The 20,593-nt window shown below is 42.2% G+C and overlaps 1 pseudogene; it reads right to left on the reverse strand.

Annotated features, from left to right (window-relative positions):
- Positions 1 to 1,458: 1,458 nt before the first annotated feature.
- LOC146871791 (protection of telomeres protein 1 pseudogene) lies at positions 1,459 to 16,766 on the reverse strand (annotated as a pseudogene).
- Between the last annotated feature and the right edge of the window lie 3,827 nt (positions 16,767 to 20,593).

Consider the following 20,593-nt stretch of genomic DNA (forward strand, 5'->3'; position numbering starts at 1 on the left):
GGTTTAAAACATATGTAGTTACTCATAAAGACACTATTGAGACAGTCATTCACTCACTAACACACCCATACACACACTCAGCCACCCATACAGTCCTGCACACATGCTGTGTTCAACACATACAAACAGTGAGTCACTCATTCATGCACCTATGCACTACGTAATACCCCCCACCGAACCATGCAGACACTCAGACTGATACTCAAAAAACCAACTAATAACCTATATAGGCACCCATGTAGCTACTCATTAACCCATGCAGCCACTTATACACAAAGTGAGAGACTGATACAGATATTTACATATTTAAACATTACTCACTAAGCCATGTATTCACTATGATACACTTAATCAGTCAGTTACACAGTCAATTTTTCAAAAACAAATCATCCATTTAGACACTTATATACCCATTTATTCTTCCATCGACCTTGAGATATACATATATAAAACATATTTAATTTTCAGAAAAACACATTCACTAGATGATGTCATCAGTGATGTCATCAGTGATGTCATTTGAGATGTCATCAGTAATGTCATGAGTGATGTCACTGACCATGTCATGAGTGATGTAATATGTGACGTCATCAGCAGTGCATTGCGGGCGCGCGAGTTATAGATAGCTGAACTAACTATAACAATGGTTTTGTACAAGTGAAAAGTCCAGCTAACTATAACACCCCTGAAACCTATGGTTTTTTCAGTGAATTTCTGAGGTTTTTTAAATGCTAATTCCTAACTATAACGTGCCTGAAACCTATGGTTTTTTCTGTGAATATATATATATATATATTATCTACTGGCGGTCGCCAGTAGATAGTTATAGTTAGGACCGTGTTTCCATAGGAAATCCGCAACATTCTATTTGGAATAACTTTGGCGCCGGTTGACGAATCCTCGCGAAATTTTCAAAATAGGTGGGGCGCTCCGCTCCGCTCCGCTCCACTCCTACCCTGAAAGTCTCGGGGGGATTCGTCAAGCGGGTGCTGAGAAAAAAAGGGGGGTCCCAAAACGCGTTTTCCCCATGCAATTTTCCATAGGGACCTTTAGTCCAAGGTACAGCCCGAACGGCTGAACAGAATTACTTGAAATTTCGCAGCGAGGTAGTCCTCAGGTCAGGGAAGTGCCTTTTGCAGGTCTGGTGTCAATCTGTTCAGTAGTTCCTGAGAAAATCAAAAGTAAAATCATATACATATGTGGGCGGAGCCTAACCACACATCTCATCCTGAGATCTGATTGGCTGTCAGCACTTCATCCAAGAAGTGTTGGCAGCCATCTTGGGACCAATATACATGATAGCACCTCATTAACAAGCATTTACAATACAACGGTCTCGGCATTGTTAAAGTTAGAGCTATTGGCATTGCTCATGACAATGCCGTTTCTTTAAATGTTTTAAAAACAAAAACATAAACAAAAATAATGGCATGAGCAATGCCAATAGCTCTAACTTTACTAATGCCGAGACCATTGCATTGTAAATGCTTGTTTTAAAAAGTGGACAGCTATTTTTTCTTCTTCTTGGTTTTCTCTGGTCCAAAGGAAGGAATCGTACAATGCATTTGGCAAACTTTGATGCTGAGCCATTGCTGCACAGTCTTTCAAAATGAAGTTTAAATCTTCCTCATCTGGAACTTCTTGCAAGCAATTGCATTTGGGACAATGAAGCTTAACAGACTGACTGAGCACCTCCGATTCGAAATGACTTAGTTTGGCACGAATACGATATTTTTGTGGAGCTGTACTCTTCTTGATGATATGCAATGGAGTTGTCTTCATGTGCTGGTGAGCAGTAAGCACTGTTGCTGATGACTGTTGGCATCGCTCTATAGACCTTGCAGGAACAAAGTCTTGATTTGCACTTGTGGCTACAGCTTCTCGGCAAGAAAACTCATTTAAAGTGTCATTGAATTCCAATGAAGAGATTCCTTCCAAATCCTGGTAGTCTTGAGGATCCACTGCACCAAGTCTCCTTTGTACTTCTTGAACATAATAACTATTTTCTGGAATAACTGCTATTCCTCGAGCAAAGCCCGTACCACCATGCAGCAGGAATTCTAGGCACGGTATTTTTGCTTCTTCATCGCATGGTGTATGACATTTTGCATGAAGATTGTAAATAGTTAGATAGCTTCCGACTTTCAGTGATTTCGCTTCTTGTGCATGGTTATCGAAAACCAAAATATCTATTGTCAGATTTCTAAGCTGGTGAATGATTTCAGGATCCCCTTCCACGCCACCATTTCCAACACACACCTTATGTGGATACTGTCATTTTGTGCCATCCCACACCTTGAGAAGAAATGAACAACTATCCACCTCTGCTTTACCCACAACCTGGCACATGAGGTCGAAATATGTTGAAGGTTGAACGGCAGAAAGCATCACGGATGACCTGGACGAGGAAACCGGACTACATGCCCAGGTTCGTAATACTTCCACTGTGTTGTGGTCCTCTTCAGAAAAGCAAAACGTTTTACTGGAGGTTCGAGGAATTGCGGGGGCTCCTGGAGTGCCATCAAACACGACTGTTCAAAATAAAAAATGTTTTTTTCTGCAACTCCGATGACGTTAATAACTCCCCCCTCTGCCCCGCCCCTCTGGAAATTGATGCCCTTGCCCACGACCAAAATGGCAGGTCCCGGTGCAATTCTGTATAAAGTATAGCTGGTTTTGCCCACACTTAACATGGCGACTAGCAGCTCCTCCCTCTTATAGTACATATTTTACAAGCACCAAACAAGGATTTCGCCCGAGCAGGAACCCTTAGACTTGTTGCCTCGTGCTTTAAGGGGCGTATGCTTTTTTCGAAGCAGTCATTCTAGTGGATCTGCAACGGATACGAACGGATAAGAATTCAACAGTTAAAACAAAATTCCTATATAGATGTTCTAGAATGAGAGCAGTGCTTTGAAAAGGAGCCTACGTTGCGGTGATCTAAAATAGTCTCTAAATATTTGCCTTGTCTAGCAAATGTTTTATTAAATGATGTATGACTTTAGTAAATGCAAAGTTTACTCTTTAATTTCCCTAATTAAAATACGTAAAGGGCGTTTCAGTCATTATGACGTATGGATTGAAGGTAAGGTACCGTGTGCTTCAAATTACAATGCTAGATTCTGTTAATGCAGCAACACTAGGGGAAGAGCAGAGCTACCAACGAAAAGGCCGGCCAAAGGGGTGAGGACACTAGCTGGTCTGTACGTCAAAAGCACTGTTTACTGCCTGATTTGGTAACAGCCAATAGGAAGGAGAGTGTGCTGTAGGGCGGTGCAAGTCGTACTTGCGACCAGGCGAACTCTAGTTGGAATGAAGCTGTAATAGCCAATAGGAAGGAGGGGCGAGTTCTGGGGGTGGGTCGATGACTGCCAGGGTAGGCTGCGTTACACTAACGCAGGCTTCTGGGTTTGTTCCTGTCCTGTGCAGGCTCTGACAGCTGGAGGGGCCTCAGCACTGCTAGGTGCAGGTTAGACGGTAAGGAACGCGTGGGGAACAGATACCTCGGGCTGGGGACATTTGGAACCCTGTAACTCTGAGTGTGAGCCACATACGCACAAGAATAAGGTGTTCCTTTGGCCGAAACTCAGAAGAGCCTCACATAGTTAATGTAACCCCTTTGCCTTCACTCTTCATTTAAAGCTGTCTTCATGAAAAGCCCTCCGTTATCATTGGAAACTTCCGCCCACTCACCTATAGTTAGGAGCTCTTGCTACTTAATAAAGAACACTTGACCTATTAGCATGAAGAAGACCTTGATCATACACAGTGTACAAGAAGCCCCCTCTGTGCACGTTACTTACGGCCACAAAATTAAGAGCTTCTATTTTGCAACACACAGACCACAACATGGACACCAGGAAGACACCACCGCCTTTCTCCGAGGCAAAACAGAAATGCCTCGGAGAAAGGCAGCGTCGTTTTCGGATTCGGGGGCGTGTTTTGCTGTTGTCTCCTCCTTGAGACTTCTTGCAAAAAACACGCCCCCCGATCCGAAAAGGACGGGGCCTAATCTAAATGACTGACCTCTTCTCCAATGGCTGGCCAGCATTCAAGAGGCCAGCCAATGGAGAACAGGGGAGAAGAGGGGCGGGTTCAAGCCCCTCTTCTCCAAGTCATTAAATCTCGGAGCAAGACTGCGCAAGCGCAGCCTTCGCAGCCGAGACCTAAAAAGCATTGCAGTTAATAGAAGGTTTTAAGACTTTAGTTACATTATAAATCATTCGTTGATGGTACCATACTCATTTTAGGAATTGTGATATGTTCTAAGGTGATTTCACCATGTGAAAAAGCCTTCTGCTGGGATATCATGATTGAGAGAAAAATATTTTCTCATGCTTTTCCCACAGAGGATTGGAAGGTGATCTATAAGCTAAACTGAGAGCTTATTTTCTGTAAATTCACATTATCTTTCTCAGTCATGTGAGAATGAAGTCTGACATTCTCAGTAAAACATGTACATCCAACAAGGGCAGAGACTGTCAGTTGATTCCTTTGTGTTCTACTGCAGCTTTCCAGAGTGTTCCAAAGAACAACTAGAGCGCTAACAGTCCTACTTATGATAAACATATGGCACACCTGAAGCCATCTTGCTTGGATTAAAGTGGTAACTCTTAGAACATTTAATTTAAAAAGGAACAAAATGAGGGGGTTCATTTTTCCATACAAAGTATGATTAGTGCTGCAGAAAGAAAAATTAGGGCACATTTTGAGTGACTTCTCAAATCCTCTTCTATTTCATAAAAAAATTCTGACATGCAGAGTGAAACATGCACTTTCAATACCAGCAGCAGTTTTCCCTGGTGAGCAGTAGCTTTACTACAGTGATCTAAAAGAGTGCTAACAGTCTGAATTTAGGGCAAATGTGTGACACATCTGAATGCCTTCTTGATGGAATCAAAGTAAAAAACTGAAAGTATTTCCTACTGAGGAGACTGCAGTAAATGAGGAAATTAGGAAACTTCATAACAAATAAGTCTCCCAAGATGGCCACCAGAGACAAAAGAGCCCAAATGTAGCCCAAATATCACCCAGATGTAGCCCAAGTATAGCCCAATGACAGAATGTCCCAGACTGTTCCTTAAAACAACTAGAGCGCTTACTGTCTTCATTATGACAAAAGTATGGCACACCTGAAGCCATCTTGATTGGAATAAACTGGTAACACTTAAAACATTTAATTTAAAAAGGAACACAATGAGGGGGTTCATTTTGCCATAGAAATTATGATTAATGCTGAAGAAAGAAAATGAGGGCACATTTTGAGTGACTTCTCAAATCCTCTTCTATTTCATTAAAAAATTCTGACATGCAGACTGAAACATGCACTTTTAATACCAGGAGCAGACTTCCATGGTGAACAGTAGTTTTACTACAGTGATCTAATGAGCAACTAGAGTGCTAACATTCAGAATTTATGGCAAATGTGTGACATATCTGAATGCCTTCATGATAGAATCAAAGTAAAAAACTGAGAGCATTTCCTACTGAGGAGACTGCAGTACATGAGGAAATTAGGAAACTTCATAACAAATAAATCTCCCAAGATGGCCACCGGAGACATAAGAGCCCAAATGTGGCCCAAAATCACCCAGATGTAGCCCAAATATAGCCCAATGACAGAAGTGTGCAAAACAGTGTTTTTGCAGTGTTATATAGTGCAGACTTGTCAGGTATTGGAGTGCTTTACATGAGCATTGGTTACATCACACAAGAACAAATTCATTTGGTTGTAGACATGGGGAGACTAAGTAATTTGACCAGAATCACAGAATGTCGAGCTGAAGCAGAAACTCCAACCTGGTTCCCCAGTTGCAAAGTCTGCAGTTCTGGAAGTAACACCACATCCTCTCCCCTAAGTGCAACATTTAATCAAGTGGTCAACTGGATAAAAAAACATAAAGATAACAAATAATTTAAAAGTGCTTTGTCGCTATTTGACAACTCAGAAAATATGTCCTTAGTTTAGTCTTTTAGAGCACTAACCATAATTTTGATGCCAATAAGACCCTCTCATATATGTAATTTCTAAAGGAAATGCTCTAGGTATTACAGTTTTGATTACATCAAGATTACGTCAGGCGTTCCACACTTTTGTAATAAATATAGAATGTTAGCAATCTAGTTGTTCATTAGGATACTGTTGAGAGGCAGAGGCCAGGGGCACGGACTCTGAAAATTTAAGGCAGGTAGGAGGGTGCAAAGGCAACAATTTAACCACACTGAGCAGGCAAGGAAGGGCCGTGGCAGCACAACAGACTATGGAGGGCAGTGGAAAGGGGGGCAGGGGCAACAAACCAACAATACAGGACATGCAAGAGAGGCTGTGGCAATGTAATAGACCATTGTGGGCAGAAGGAAGAGGCAATGGTAGTACAACCATACATGCCAACAGACCCGATTCAGCCAGGAAACGTCCAATGTTTTTAAGCTCAAATGGGCTTTATTTGATCTGTCTCCTGTCTACAATCTCCTCTTTTTCAATGTAACTCAAAGGGGAAAATCAATACCCCAGTTTTTTTTCAAAATCTCCCTCTTACCAAGTTCAAAATGTTCGCAAGTATGGTACATTGGATCATGGTAGGAAATGGGGTAGGGACATGGACTTGGATAACAGAGGACAGGAGGGACATGGAGAGGTGCACCAAACTGACCACAGAGAACAGAGATGCAAGAGGCAATGGTAGCTAGCTGACCATAATTGACAGACAGGAGAGAAAGCTGCAGCATAACAGACCATAAAGGGCAGGAGGGACGGATCAGGGGCATTACAATGGAACAGACAAGCCAGGAGGGAGGGAGTAGGGGTCTGCACACGTAAAGAGAGGGCTGGGGGCAAGGGGGCAGGGCAGGAGCAGCAAGATAGCCATGGAGGTCAGGCAGGATGGGCACTAGAAGCAAGACACACCATGAAGAGCAACAGTGAGACTGTGATGGCATACACACAGACCATGGAGGGAAGGTGGGAGGGGGTCAGGGGCAGCTAACTGACCACACAGGGAAGGTGGGAGGGGCCATGGCAGCACAGAAGGCCATGCATGGCAAGTGGGAGGGTTAGTGGCAGCACAATGGCTATGTTGGGCAAGAAGGAGGGTGCAGGGGCATGCACAAAGGACGATGGAGGATAGAAGGGAGGGTCAGGACCTGTGCACAGACAAGAAATTTCCGGGGACAGTGCCTCACAACAGACCGCACGGGGCAGGCAGGAGGAGCAGTTGCAGCACAACAGACCAGGGAGGGCAGAAGGGTGTGGCAGTACAATGGACCATGTAGGACAGGAGGAAGAGGATAGGGGCATGGCATGTGGACAGGCAGGGTGGAGGTGGCAGGGACAGGTTACAGTCATCTGACAATGCTAGGCAGGTGGGAGGGGAGTGGCAGCTCAACAGAACACTCAGAGTAGATAGGAGTGGCAGGTCCATGGAACATGGTGGGCAAAGAGGATGGAGCAGGGGCATGCACAAAGACATCGGAGGGCAGGGGGAAGGAGAATAGGGGCAGCAAGCTAAGCACAGAGTTTAAGCAGGAGGTCAATGATGGGGCATAGAATTGGGCAATGGAGGGCAGGAGGAGTGGACTGGTAAATCATACTAAATTGAGGGCAGTGGCAGCACATCAGACCATTCATGGCAGGAGGGAGGAGGCTAGTCCATGGATTCACACAACCGAGGATAGCGAGGAGGGGGATGAGGCAGCAAGCTAACTGTTCAGAGAAGGCGGGTATTAGGAGCTTTATTGTTTTTAAAACGTGTGTCTGTGCGAACTACTTTTTTATTGTTTCATACGTCTTTATTTCGATATTTGAATCATAAAAGACAAATACATAAAATATTGCAATTAACAATCAGACAAACTATTATCTAAAACATCTTTTTAAAGTTTAGCAAAAAACACATTTTTAAAAGAGGATTAAACAGTATTTAAAGACACAGTATGAATGAATGAAACCCATATTTAAAAGAAAGAGGGAACCGGGATACTTAAGAATATCTGGCTCTAATAGCCCAGGCCCACCCTAGGTACTTTGCTACCCCTATTACGACCAGTTCTGTGGTGTTGGTTCTTAAAGCCCACAATGCCTCTGTACTTCCTCTAATGTTCATCCGTTGAAAGATGGGCCTAATCCATTTATTCCTTGGTGCATAATAGGCAGGACAGGCAAAGAAGAAGTGACCAACACTCTCTTTTTGGTCAACACACCATGGGCAATACTCATTCAAGTTACCAACCCATTTTTTAGAGAAAGACCTTACTGGTAAACAGCCTACTCTAAACTGGTGGTATAATTTTTTATCCAGAGTCTTGGTGATAACATCCCAATAGTTCTCTAAAGAGGGATCTAGTTTATGCACCAAAAATCTACCAGTGAGGGAGGCACCGTTTGAGCACACAACGGATTGTAATCTAACTGATGCCCAATATAGTGACTTAAAGGCCTGCTTGGAAGGAAAAACAGAGCTCCCCGGAGAGTCCCACAAATGGATAAGACCCATTTCATCCAAAATTTGTTTCACTTCACGGAACCAAGGGATATTTCTAGAACCCAGGATTGTTCTTACTTCCGCTAGTTCGGTAGCAAAGAGACTTAGATCCGGAGATATCCAGATCCGTCTCCATAACGCAACCAGCCGGTACCGTGCCAGGTCTTTAATTGATTTACAACCCATATCCAACAAAAGAGGTTTTATTGGAGTGGATTGTGGCAGTCCTATCAGGTTGTGCAAAAATTTGTTTTGGACTGTTACCAGGGGAGATAGATTCCAAAAAAACCACAGGTCAGCCCCATACAGAATAGCCGAACTGATTTTTGCGTCATAGATTTTAAGTGCTGGCGTGACCCTTTTAGTAAGAGACATTTTTTGCTCCTGGATCAGACAGCCCGTAAGGCGTGCAAATTTTAGATGGAGAATGTCGATCTGGGGCTTCCAGCTTAACCGGGAGTCCAGGGTTACTCCTAAGTATGTCATAACCTCCACCTGTTCCAGGCCCACTCCATTCATACTTACATAACTCTTTGTTGGGCGGTTTTTTGAGAAGACCATGAATTTAGTCTTGCTCACATTAATTTGCAGATCATTAAGTTTACAAAAATCCTCGAATTTATGTAAGGCCGTTTGTAGGCCCTTGCGTGTCTTGGATAAGATTAATGTATCATCTGCAAAGATGAGCAATGGAAATTTAGTCCCGCCCAAAATTTGGTGTCCGCAAAAAACTTCACCACCTGGTCAATAAATAGTAAAAAAAGGGTCGGTGCTAAAACACACCCCTGTCGGACACCCCGTGTAACGGGGAAACTGTCTGTCACCTGCCCTTGACCTCCCCACCTCACTCTCGCAAAATTGCCCTCGTGTAGTCTCACCAAGGGCTCAAGGAGTTCTTGCGGAATGCCTAAGGTGCCCAGGACTGCCCACAGTTTTGCCCTGGGCACCAGATCAAAGGCGGACTTCAGGTCCACAAAGGCGGCGTAGATAGACCCGCCGCCCAACAGCACCACCTTCCAGTATATCAGAATAAATCTGAAGACCTGGTCGATGGTGCTGGTGCCTGACCTGAAGCCAGCCTGCATCGGCGAAAGAATACTCTCCGATTCCATCCACCCCTGAACCCTGGTGAGAACCATCCTAGCAACTATTTTTTGGAGGGAATCAATGAGACGGAAGGGGCGATAATTTCCGGGGGCCGAGCGGTCCCCTTTTTTGAAGATTGGAAGAATTTCCGCCCCCATCCAAGACTCGGGGATCCTAGCCCCCTTAACAATAGCATTAGCAAGCTGGGTAACATAGGGAATCCAAAGAGGGGGGTCGATTTTGAATAAATCTGCCGGGATACAGTCCAACCCAGGGGCTTTCCCAGCTTGGACCGAATAAAGTGCAGTCTTGGCATCGTCACTCGTGAAGACCAAAGGGTGACTGGGGGAAAGCGACACTGGTACGTATGAACAAGTATGCAGCATAATCTCACTTTTATTCAGGAAGAAGAGGAAGTTTGTGACTGTGACTCCGGGCTCACTTGGCAGAAACACCCCCTGACCCTCCACCCCCTATCGCAAAATGTAATGCCCGTGAAAAGGGTAGGTGAACACAGTGTTATATAGAACATAGTCCTGAGAGCACGATTGAAAATGAAAACTAGATATAGTGTATGGTATAAACTATGCACCAAAGAGTGTGATATAAGATGAACTGGGCGTGAAATATAATATGCAATACATTGTGCGCAATGACAGATTCATTGGAGAGCGCGAGATAGCACAGGCACTAGCGCGTGCTATGCGATATGCGCCTTGGAGTGTAATATGCACAGGGCAGTGTTGTGTAACCTAACTAGTCTCTAAAGTTGTAATATAAAATATGTGCTGGGGAGTGTAATGTTGCATATGCACTGTGACAAAGATATGGATCCCAAATTGTAATATGTATGGCATAGCACTGTGCGTTATAACATAGGCATCGAGGAAGGCACGTTAGATGGGGCATTATAACCCGTGCGAAGACAAGTGTGGCATGACATATTCACGGGGTGGAGTTACAGTGCACATGGGCTAGAGAGTGTCATAGCATATGCACTAGCTAGTGGAATACAACACAGAGGTGTGTGGCACTCAGCAGGCAATGGTGGGTGTAACACAGCATTGGGCTCTGCCAGGAGCGCGCTGTGACTCTCAAGTGATGTTTGTCCCCTTTCCAGAGAGTAAAATAAAAAGTATTACACATCCGGCAGTGGATGTGTGTTTTATTAACCATGAGGGGGGTTTCTTGCATAGTTTTGGTCGAATTTTTGTCGAATCCCCTTTGAATGGCTTGGTGTGCATGTGTATTAAATGTGCTCATCAATAGCTACCCATGTTTGTATAAATGACAAGGGTGTCTACCGGGATTAGGCACGGTAGGGCATCAGACATGTCAGAGCTTCACTAGTGGTGTAAATACATTCCACGTGGATTCATTGTATGCATAGTCGCCTTTTAATGAATATGACGCAAATCGTCATGGTGATAGGTACGTACGGTTTGTCCAGCATATCCTAGGTGTGTCTATAAATATATATTTTTTAAAAATAATAAAAAACAGTGGCCGGCCCTGGGGATTGGGGTCAAATAATATAATTAGGAGACAGGCCCTGGGGGATGGGGTCATCAGGGCCAATAAATTAGAATAGGAAGGGGAACCACACAGCCCCCCTTCTTAAAAAATTAAAATTAATAAAAGACTGGCATTGTGCCGGAGGCCACGCCCCCTCCTTGCCGCACTCTGCAAACGCGCCCCCTGGCGAGTTGTAAGTTGGGGAATTAATTCCACTTCAATACTGAGGGTCCCTGAGGGCATCTCCAGTATGCGCCGGGGAGCTGCGCTGCAGACAGGTGTTCTGAGGCCAAGCCCCTTTTTACACCTCTCTGCAACGCAGCTCTGTGGCGCTTACTGGAGGTACCTAGTGGTCTAGTTTGACCCTAGGGACCCTTAGGATTCAAGGGGACTTAATCTCTCAACTTAGAACAGCCACAGGGCGCGTTTACACAGTGGTGAAGGGACGGGAGGGGGCCTGAGGTGACGTGTGCAAACACGCACTATGGCACGTTTTAAATTGGGGATATAATTTCCCTTCAATACTGAGGGCCCCTGGGGGCTAACTAGCCCACCAAGTGCTTCCAGTAAGCGCCACTGAGCTACATTGCAGAGAGGTGGTCCAGGCCGTGCCACTTTTTATACCTCTCTGCAACGCAGCTCTGTGGCACTTACTGGAGGTACCTAGTGGGCTAATTGGACCCTAGGGACCCTCAGGATTAAAATGAACTTAATCTCCCAACTAAAAAACGGACACAGGGCGTGTTTACACAGTGGTGAAGGGAGGGGACGGGGCCTGAGTTAACATGTGCAAAACGCCCTGTAGCCTGTTTTAAGAGGTAGTTTTAATCCCCCTGCCCTATTATATACTAGGGGCTTACAGAGGAGGTCATGCTAATCACAGGGGGACCCCAACGCATAATGTTCCCTAGTGTATGTAGGTGTTTTCACTGTATTCTAAGTGTCTTTTAACATAGCACTGGCTCTAGGACTGGTTTGGCAGTTCGGGCTGGACTGTTCCCATGAGGCACAGGGTCAGACTGATTTGCATATGGCCATGTCTGAACTGGGGTGGCAGAGTGGGCTAAAGAACGGTGATGGATTAAACCCAGATCAGTTGACTGGGGGTGAGTGCTTGCAATGTTCAACACTCTGTCCATCATTTCCTTTGGTTTCTGCTTTGTTCGCCATAAGTTGGCAGGGTATGCTCAGACGTGAGTCCCTTGCTCACTTTGCCACTGGATTCAAGCAAGCCTGGCTGAAGACGGCTGAAATGCCAGAAACCGGTCCTAGGAAGCTTGTTTCTGGTCCAGGGAAGACATGGCATGGCAGTTCGGGCTGGACTGTTCCCATGAAGCACAGGGTCAGACTGATTTGCATATGGCCATGTCTGAACTGGGGTGGCAGAGTGGGCTAAAGAACGGTGATGGATTAAACCCAGATCAGTTGACTGGGGGTGAGTGCTTGCAATGTTCAACACTCCGTCCATCATTTCCTTTGGTTTCTGCTCTAGGACTGGTTAGTCAGACTCAGTTACCACCAGTATCCGTCTGAAAAAGTTGAGGGTACAGGATGATTTTGCAACAAGGCTTCTTTCTGCTCTTCTTTTTGTTCTTTCTGCACGTTATCCTTCTTCCTGCCCTTTTGTTCGTCTTTGAGGACTTCTGTTGCTTCTTTCTGCACTTCTTTTTTTTCTTTCTGTGCATTTTTTCTTCTTTCTTCACATGTCTTATCTCTGTAGGCATAGTTAGAAATTAGCATTTAAAAAACCTTTGAAATTCACAGAAAAAACCATAGGTTTCAGGCACGTTATAGTTAGGAATTAGCATTTAAAAAACTTCAGAAATTCACTGAAAAAACCATAGGTTTCAGGGGTGTTATAGTTAGCTGGACTTTTCACTTGTACAAAACCATTGAAATTCCCCCGTTATTGTTAGTTCAGCTAACTATAACTCGCGCGCCCGCAATGCACTGCTGATGATGTCACATATTACATCACTCATGACATGGTCAGTGACATCACTCATGACATCACTGATGACATCTCAAATGACATCACTGATGACATCACTGATGACATCATCCTTGTGATAGAGTGGCAGACCTCCTCTCACCCCAATATAACCTTTGATACACACATTCAAAAATAGAGACTAAAATTTTCAAAACAATGGACATACCAATACCAGTTACAACAACCTCTTCAGTAATTCTAAGATCCGCATACACATCCACTCATTCACCGACAGTCCTATACAGTCACTCATACATGTACTCACTCATCATATGTACTCATACACCTATACATCCTGTTACACAATGCCACTCATCCATAGAGTTACTCACACACATAGTCACTCATGATAATAAAGAATCAAACATACATTTACTTGCATATACAGTTATACACACACCACCACACTTACTTTTACGGAAACTTACACATACCTAGTCTTCTAAACAATCACTTATAGAAACACATACTTATTCATACAGGAACTCTTTCAATCTCTCACTCTCACATATACTCACTTATATACACCAATAGTCACATATACTAGTTTAAAACATATGTAGTTACTCATAAAGACACTATTGAGACAGTCATTCACTCACTAACACACCCATACACACACTCATCCACCCATACAGTCCTGCACACATGCTGTCTTCAACACATACAAACAGTGAGTCACTCATTCATGCACCTATGCACTACGTAATACCCCCCACCGAACCATGCAGACACTCAGACTGATACTCAAAAAAACAACTAATAACCTATATAGACACCCATGTAGCTACTCACCAACCCATGCAGCCACTTATACACAAAGTGAGAGACTGATACAGATATTTACATATTTAAACATTACTCACTAAGCCATGTATTCACTATGATACACTTAATCAGTCAGTTACACAATCAATTTTTCAAAAACAAATCATCCATTTAGACACTTATATACCCATTTATTCTTCCATCGACCTTGAGATATACATATATAAAACATATTTAATTTTCAGAAAAACACACATTCACTGGATGATGTCATCAGTGATGTCATTTGAGATGTCATCAGTGATGTCATGAGTGATGTCACTGACCATGTCATGAGTGATGTAATATGTGACGTCATCAGCAGTGCATTGCGGGCGCGTGAGTTATAGTTAGCTGAACTAACTATAACGGGGGAATTTCAATGGTTTTGTACAAGTGAAAAGTTCAGCTAACTATAACACCCCTGAAACCTATGGTTTTTTCAGTAAATATATATATACATATATATATATATATATATATATATATATATATATATATATATATATATATATATATATATATATATATATATATATATATATATATATATATATATATATATATATATATATACATTACCTACTGGCAGTCGCCAGTAGGTAGTTTTAGTTAGGACCTATTTTCCATAGGAAATCCGCAACATTCTATTTGGAATAACCTTGGCGCCAATTGACGAATCTTCGCGAAATTTTCCAAACTTTTGGCCAGCTCCAGTCCGCTCCTATCCTGAAAATTTCACGGTGATTCATCAAGCGGGGGCCGAGAAAAAAGGGGGGTCCCAAAACACATTTTCGCCATGCATTTTCCCATAGGACCTGATTCAGTAGTTCCTGAGAAAATTAGAGTTAAATAGATAGATATATCTGGGCGGAGCCTAACCACACATCTCATCGTGAGATCTGATTGGCTGTCAGTACTTCATCCAAGAAGTGTTGGCTGCCATCTAGGGACCAATATACATGATAGCATCTCATTAAAAAGCATTGCAGTTAATAGAAGGTTTTAAGACTTTAGTTACATTATAAATCATTTGTTGATGGTACCATACTCATTTTAGGAATTGTGGTGTGTTCTAAGGTGATTTTACCATGTGAAAAAGCCTTCTGCTGGGATATCATGAATCATGTTTGAGAGAAAACAATTTTCTCATGCTTTTCCCACAGAGGTTTGAAAGGTGATCTATAAGCTAAACTGAGAGTATATTTTCTGTAAATTCACATTATCTTTCTCAGTCATGTGAGAATGAAGTCTGACATTCTCAGTAAAACATGTACATCCAACAAGGGCAGAGACTGTCAGTTGATTCCTTTGTGTTCTACTGCAGCTTTCCAGAGTGTTCTACAGAACAACTAGAGCGCTAACAGTCCTACTTATGACAAACTGTGAGAATCCCCTTCAGGTTTTAGACCCAGCTCTGGCTCCAAAACAGTTTATCAGTTCAACACACTTCAAATCATTACATTCCAAAACCTAGGAAACACAACATAGAACATTCCCATGTCATAACAAAGAGGCAGAGAGATCTAGGTGTCACAGCCACAGTATCACCATGACACCCAGGATACCACACACCTCCCCCCGTTAACAGCAGGAAAGAAAAACAAATAATCAAATTAATTAGTGCATGAGTAATAAACATGAATCAAAGAGAAAGTAGTAATCACAATACCAGAAAACATCAGATTAAGAAACATAATCTTTCAAATATTCCTTGAAAGGTCTGAAAAGACATTACCATCTTTCGATGGATACTCTCCTTCCACATGTAAATCAGAACACAAAGAGATTCTTCCTAAATTCCAAACCTTATGGTCATTGGTTCTAACAGCATTATTAAAAACTTTAATAACATACATAGGCTTTGAGAATTTCACTTTGGAGCCTGGAAGTCTAATAACTACCTTGTCTCCAACCTTTACTTCTGTATGTTTAGTAGACTTTCTTGCATCAAAATTGGACTTCCTATCTAGACATTTGTTCTCTTCTATATCCCTCCACCCCTCAGTGTTCTTAATAGATGAGGAGCCAGAAACAGATTCTTCTAACCGTCTAACCCATGAAGGTTCAATATGAGTACGAGGAGCCCTCCCTTTAAAAAGAACAAAGGGGGACTGACCCGTTGAACTATGCGGAGTCATCCTAAGGTCTTCAATTTTCTTCAAAACTTGTTCTTTCCAATTCTTTCCACAACTTTTTGCATATGAGATAGTCTCTTTGATTACCCTATTGAATCTCTCAATCATTCCATTGGTTTCTGGATGGTAAAGAGAACATTTTTTATGTTTTATGCCTCTTGTCTTAAGAAAGGTCTCCATTTCTTTTGAAACCAACTGTACCCCATTATCAGTCAAAATAGATTCCGGCTATCCCTCTCTAGCCATGAGAGTTTCAAGAATTTTAATTACATGAATTGTTTCTATACCAGATGTAAATTGTATCTCAGGCCACCTTGAATACAAATCCAAAAGCACAAAAATAAAAGTTTGTTGCCTGTTGGAATGAATGGGACCCACAATATCCAGAGCCACTTCTTTCCAAGCCCCATGTGGAAGTTCCCTGATAATCATAGGCTGCACCCTGACACGTTTTGACTTTTCACTTGTGGCACACACCATGCAATCTCTGATAACTCTTTCAACCTGTAAGTCCATACCAGGCCACCAATAAGAGGCACAAAGTCTCTCTTTGGTCCTGGACATACCAGAGTACAATTCGTGTGCCATATCCACCAAAACTTTCCTAATCTCCATAGGAGGTATCAACCGAGTCCCACGTAAGAGCAAACCCTTGCTCACTCCCAACTCATCTTTCACACCCCAAAGCTTCAATGCTTCATTTGACCCAACATTTTTCTTGTTCCATCCATTCTGAATTAGATTCATTACTTCAGACAATACTAGATTGTGGGATAACTCAATCCGCCATTGATTCTCATCAATAATACCAGCACCCACCAAACACACATGTGAGTCACTATCTACCCAATCATCAGCATCTTCTTCATTACCTTAACCCTCTACAAGCCTAGAAAGAGCATTGGCTACTGTGTTCTCAATACCAGGGATGTATTTTACTTCGAAATCGTACTCTTGAAGAGCTATGACCCACTTACTAATTCTTCCAGAAACTTGATCAATACCTTTCTTTGAAAATATCTCACATAGGGGTTTATGATCTGACTAAACAAAGAATTTAGTTCCCAACAAAAAAAATGTAAGCTTTTTGATGGCCCAAAACACCGCAAGAGCTTCACGCTCAATCAAAGAATAACGTGATTCTGTATCTTTCAGACCTCTAGAAATAAAAGTAATACTTTCCAATCCATTTTCACTCTCCTGTTGCAAGACTGCACCCAAACCTTTAACACTTGCATCCGTGGTTACTACAGATGTTCTAGAAGGACTAAAACCTTTAAGGTTAGCTGCATCATTGAGTTTCTTTTTAAGACAAACAAATTCTTTATCACAATCTTCTGACCACTTGAACTCCACACCTTTCTTCAGAAGTGCTCTCATACTTGAGCAATGTTCTGCAAAACCCTCAACAAATTTATTATAATATGTTGCCATGCCAAAGAACTTCATTAGTTCTTCTCTGGAAGATGGGGGTGGCATTAGAGAAATTGTGTCAACTATCTCAGGTTTTGGAGAAATGCCTGCACCTGAAATCGTGTGCCCCAAATAATGGAACGAAGAGGTCGCAAAGCGACATTTCTCCAATTTTATAGTTAAATTGGCATTTTCAAGTTTGTTTAAAACGTCATAAAGCAATTTCCTATGCTCCTTGTGATCCTTGGCAAATACCAAAATGTCATCCTGATAGACACAAACCCCATCACACCCTTCAAGAACTTTTTCCATAACACTTTGAAATACAGATGCCGCCGACACTAGGCCAAACGGCATCCTAACAAATCTGTAAGTTCCGAAAGGTGTGATAAAAGAAGTCAGGTCCCTAGAAGATGTTTCCAGCTCAATTTGGTGGTATGCAGAAGCTAAATCAATTGTGCTGATAACCTTGGCACCTCCTAGTAATGTGAGTAACTCTGAGAAGTTAGGTAGTGGATACTTGTCCACAATCACCCACTTATTTAGTTGTCTCAAGTCCACACATAAGCGTAGAGACCCATTGACCTTGCGGGCAGCGACAACCGGAGCAAGCCATTCAGTGTTGGTGACCTCTTCAATTATTCCACCATCTCTAAGTTTCTCTAATTCTTTCTTCATCTCCTCTCTCACTGCTAAGGGTACACCCCTAACTTTACATGTAGAAGGTTGTGAGTTAAGACGTAAAGGAATGTTCAATTTGAAACCTTTAAGACATCCTAATTCTTCTCTGAATACTCTTGGAAATTTTCTTTTAATTGCCTTCACAATATCACCATCAGAATTGAGATGAACAGTTTGAACATTCTGTTTAAGAATTATAGGAGAAGGACTCCCAGGATCTAACATGACCCCCAAATCAGCCTGGTGGAACCAGCTGATGATACTGTCCCCCTTTCTAGAGACATACACCTTTCCCGATACATATCGTCCACAGTATTCAATGAAACCCACAAAATATCCACATAGTGGTATGGGTTCACCCCCATATGCCAAAGGACGTATATCAGCTTTAAGCAGAGCAACTTTCCCTGCAAGTTTAGTCTGATAGAATGCTTTGGAGACAATAGTAATTTCGGCCCCTGAATCAAAAAGTACTTTAGTTGATTCCCCTTCTACCTGTATAGTATCCAAAGGACAAGATTTTCTCTCACTCGACACATTTTGTTGTACATCAGATTCAACCTGAAGAACTATTTGTCCACAGACAAAGTCCTCTTCCTGAATCTCAGTTTCCACAGATTTGACGTTGCTACCTGAATTCTTTGTTTTACAAACCACTGAGAGATGACCCTTTCGCTTACATTTAGCACAAATTACTTTCAAAGCAGGACAATTTTTGTCGTTGGCATAATGTCCAAGTTTGTCACACCTAAAACATTTCGGAACAAAAGGTTTAGCTTTTGATTTAACAGTATCATCACCTTTAGAGACACTTTTATTTGTGTTCCCCTCTTTCACGGTTTGAACAGAGACTTGCACATCCTTCTTTAAAGTGTCGACACACTTCAAGGAGTGTTCTATCCTTTTCGCCACTTGTAATACTTCATCTAAAGATGGTTCACCTCTTAACCAGAGCTCTTCCCGAACTTTTTCTAGATTACAACCTAGCATAAACTGATCTCTTATTCTCTCATCTAGCAACTGGTCAAATTTACAAGAAGAGGCAAGCTTCCTGAGTTGTGTGACATCCACCTCCACTGATTCACCATCGTTTTGGAACCTTTTGGTGAACTGATACCTCTCTAGTATCGTGCTAACTTTCGGTAGATAGTGATTATCTAATTTCTTAATGCAGATCTCAAATTCATTAAGACCCCCGCTTTCAGCATCAGAAAGATCTGCCAAATGATCAAAGACATCCTGTCCCTCAGACCCAAGACAATGTAAAAGAAGAGAGGTTCTTCTTTCCGCACTGAGACTCTCTCCACACACTTTGGCATATCGCTCAAATACCTTTTTCCATTTCTTCCATTTGATATTAGGCTCACCAGGTTCAGAAAGAAAGAAAGGTGGAGCGGTCACGTTTTGCATAATTACCAAATGCTATGTGGAAGTAATCCCAATGAGAAAATAAAACCAAATAACTAGAATTAAAAAAAAGATAAATTGAGAGAAATACCTCGTATTGTGCTCAAATTGCAAACATCGTAGAACACTTTAAAAGTTATAAAGAGTACAAATAAAATGTTCCTTTCCCTTAATCCCAGAATAACTGAATGATGTCTAAATCATACAATGTTAAACCAAAAGAAGGAAAACATTTCAGTAATCTGTGGAAAAGAAAATAAGTTATTTTTACACTAGATGGCAGTATTACATTAACAATAGAGATATCCAATGCCTCGATGTTGTATAACTGCAGTACAAGTCCTTCATTTACCGTATTTTAAGACACTGAGCTGCTCGGCATGTATAGCTATAATTCTGAGTGTCTTGTAAAAGAATTGAGGAGATGCAGGTTATAATTCGTTCATGAGCAGACAGGAAAAACCCTCCTCGTGAATGTCAAAGTACAAAATGTACCTGAAGACTACGCGATCCTTTTGTAGCCTTGTTATGATCAAACTGAATTACTGGTAATCTACTTCAACAGATTCACACTCACAAAGCGACTGATCGTATGGCGACATTTCTGCGTGCGTGAATATGTTCTTTCTGTTTTTAAATTTTTTTTTATTTATGCTTGACGAATCTGCTGACAGAGTTCATTTACATAGATGTGAAAGCTGGAATGCATTCGAATTCCGGAACCAACAATGACGGAGGCTGATCACCGAATCCCCTTGTATGCCTCTAGTACGTCATCATTCTGCCCGAAAGATCAACAGAAGAAGACCTCCCGTGTGACAACTGATAGCACAGGGCTGAGTTGCCAATGTCGATGATGCCACCACCATTTGAGGAATGAAGAGACACAAACTGGAGCAAGGTACATTTATAAAGTCGGAAGAAGAGCTCCCATGTGACAACTGATAGCACAGGACTGACTTGCCAATGTCGATGATGCCACCACCATTTGAGGAATGAAGAGACACAAAACGGGAGCCAGGTACATTTATAAAGTCAACACCGTCTGTTCTTCAAAAAGGCACAATACTGTA

This window comes from Triturus cristatus, chromosome 1_1 (assembly GCF_964204655.1).
Source record: "Triturus cristatus chromosome 1_1, aTriCri1.1, whole genome shotgun sequence".
Classification (NCBI taxonomy): domain Eukaryota; kingdom Metazoa; phylum Chordata; class Amphibia; order Caudata; family Salamandridae; genus Triturus; species Triturus cristatus.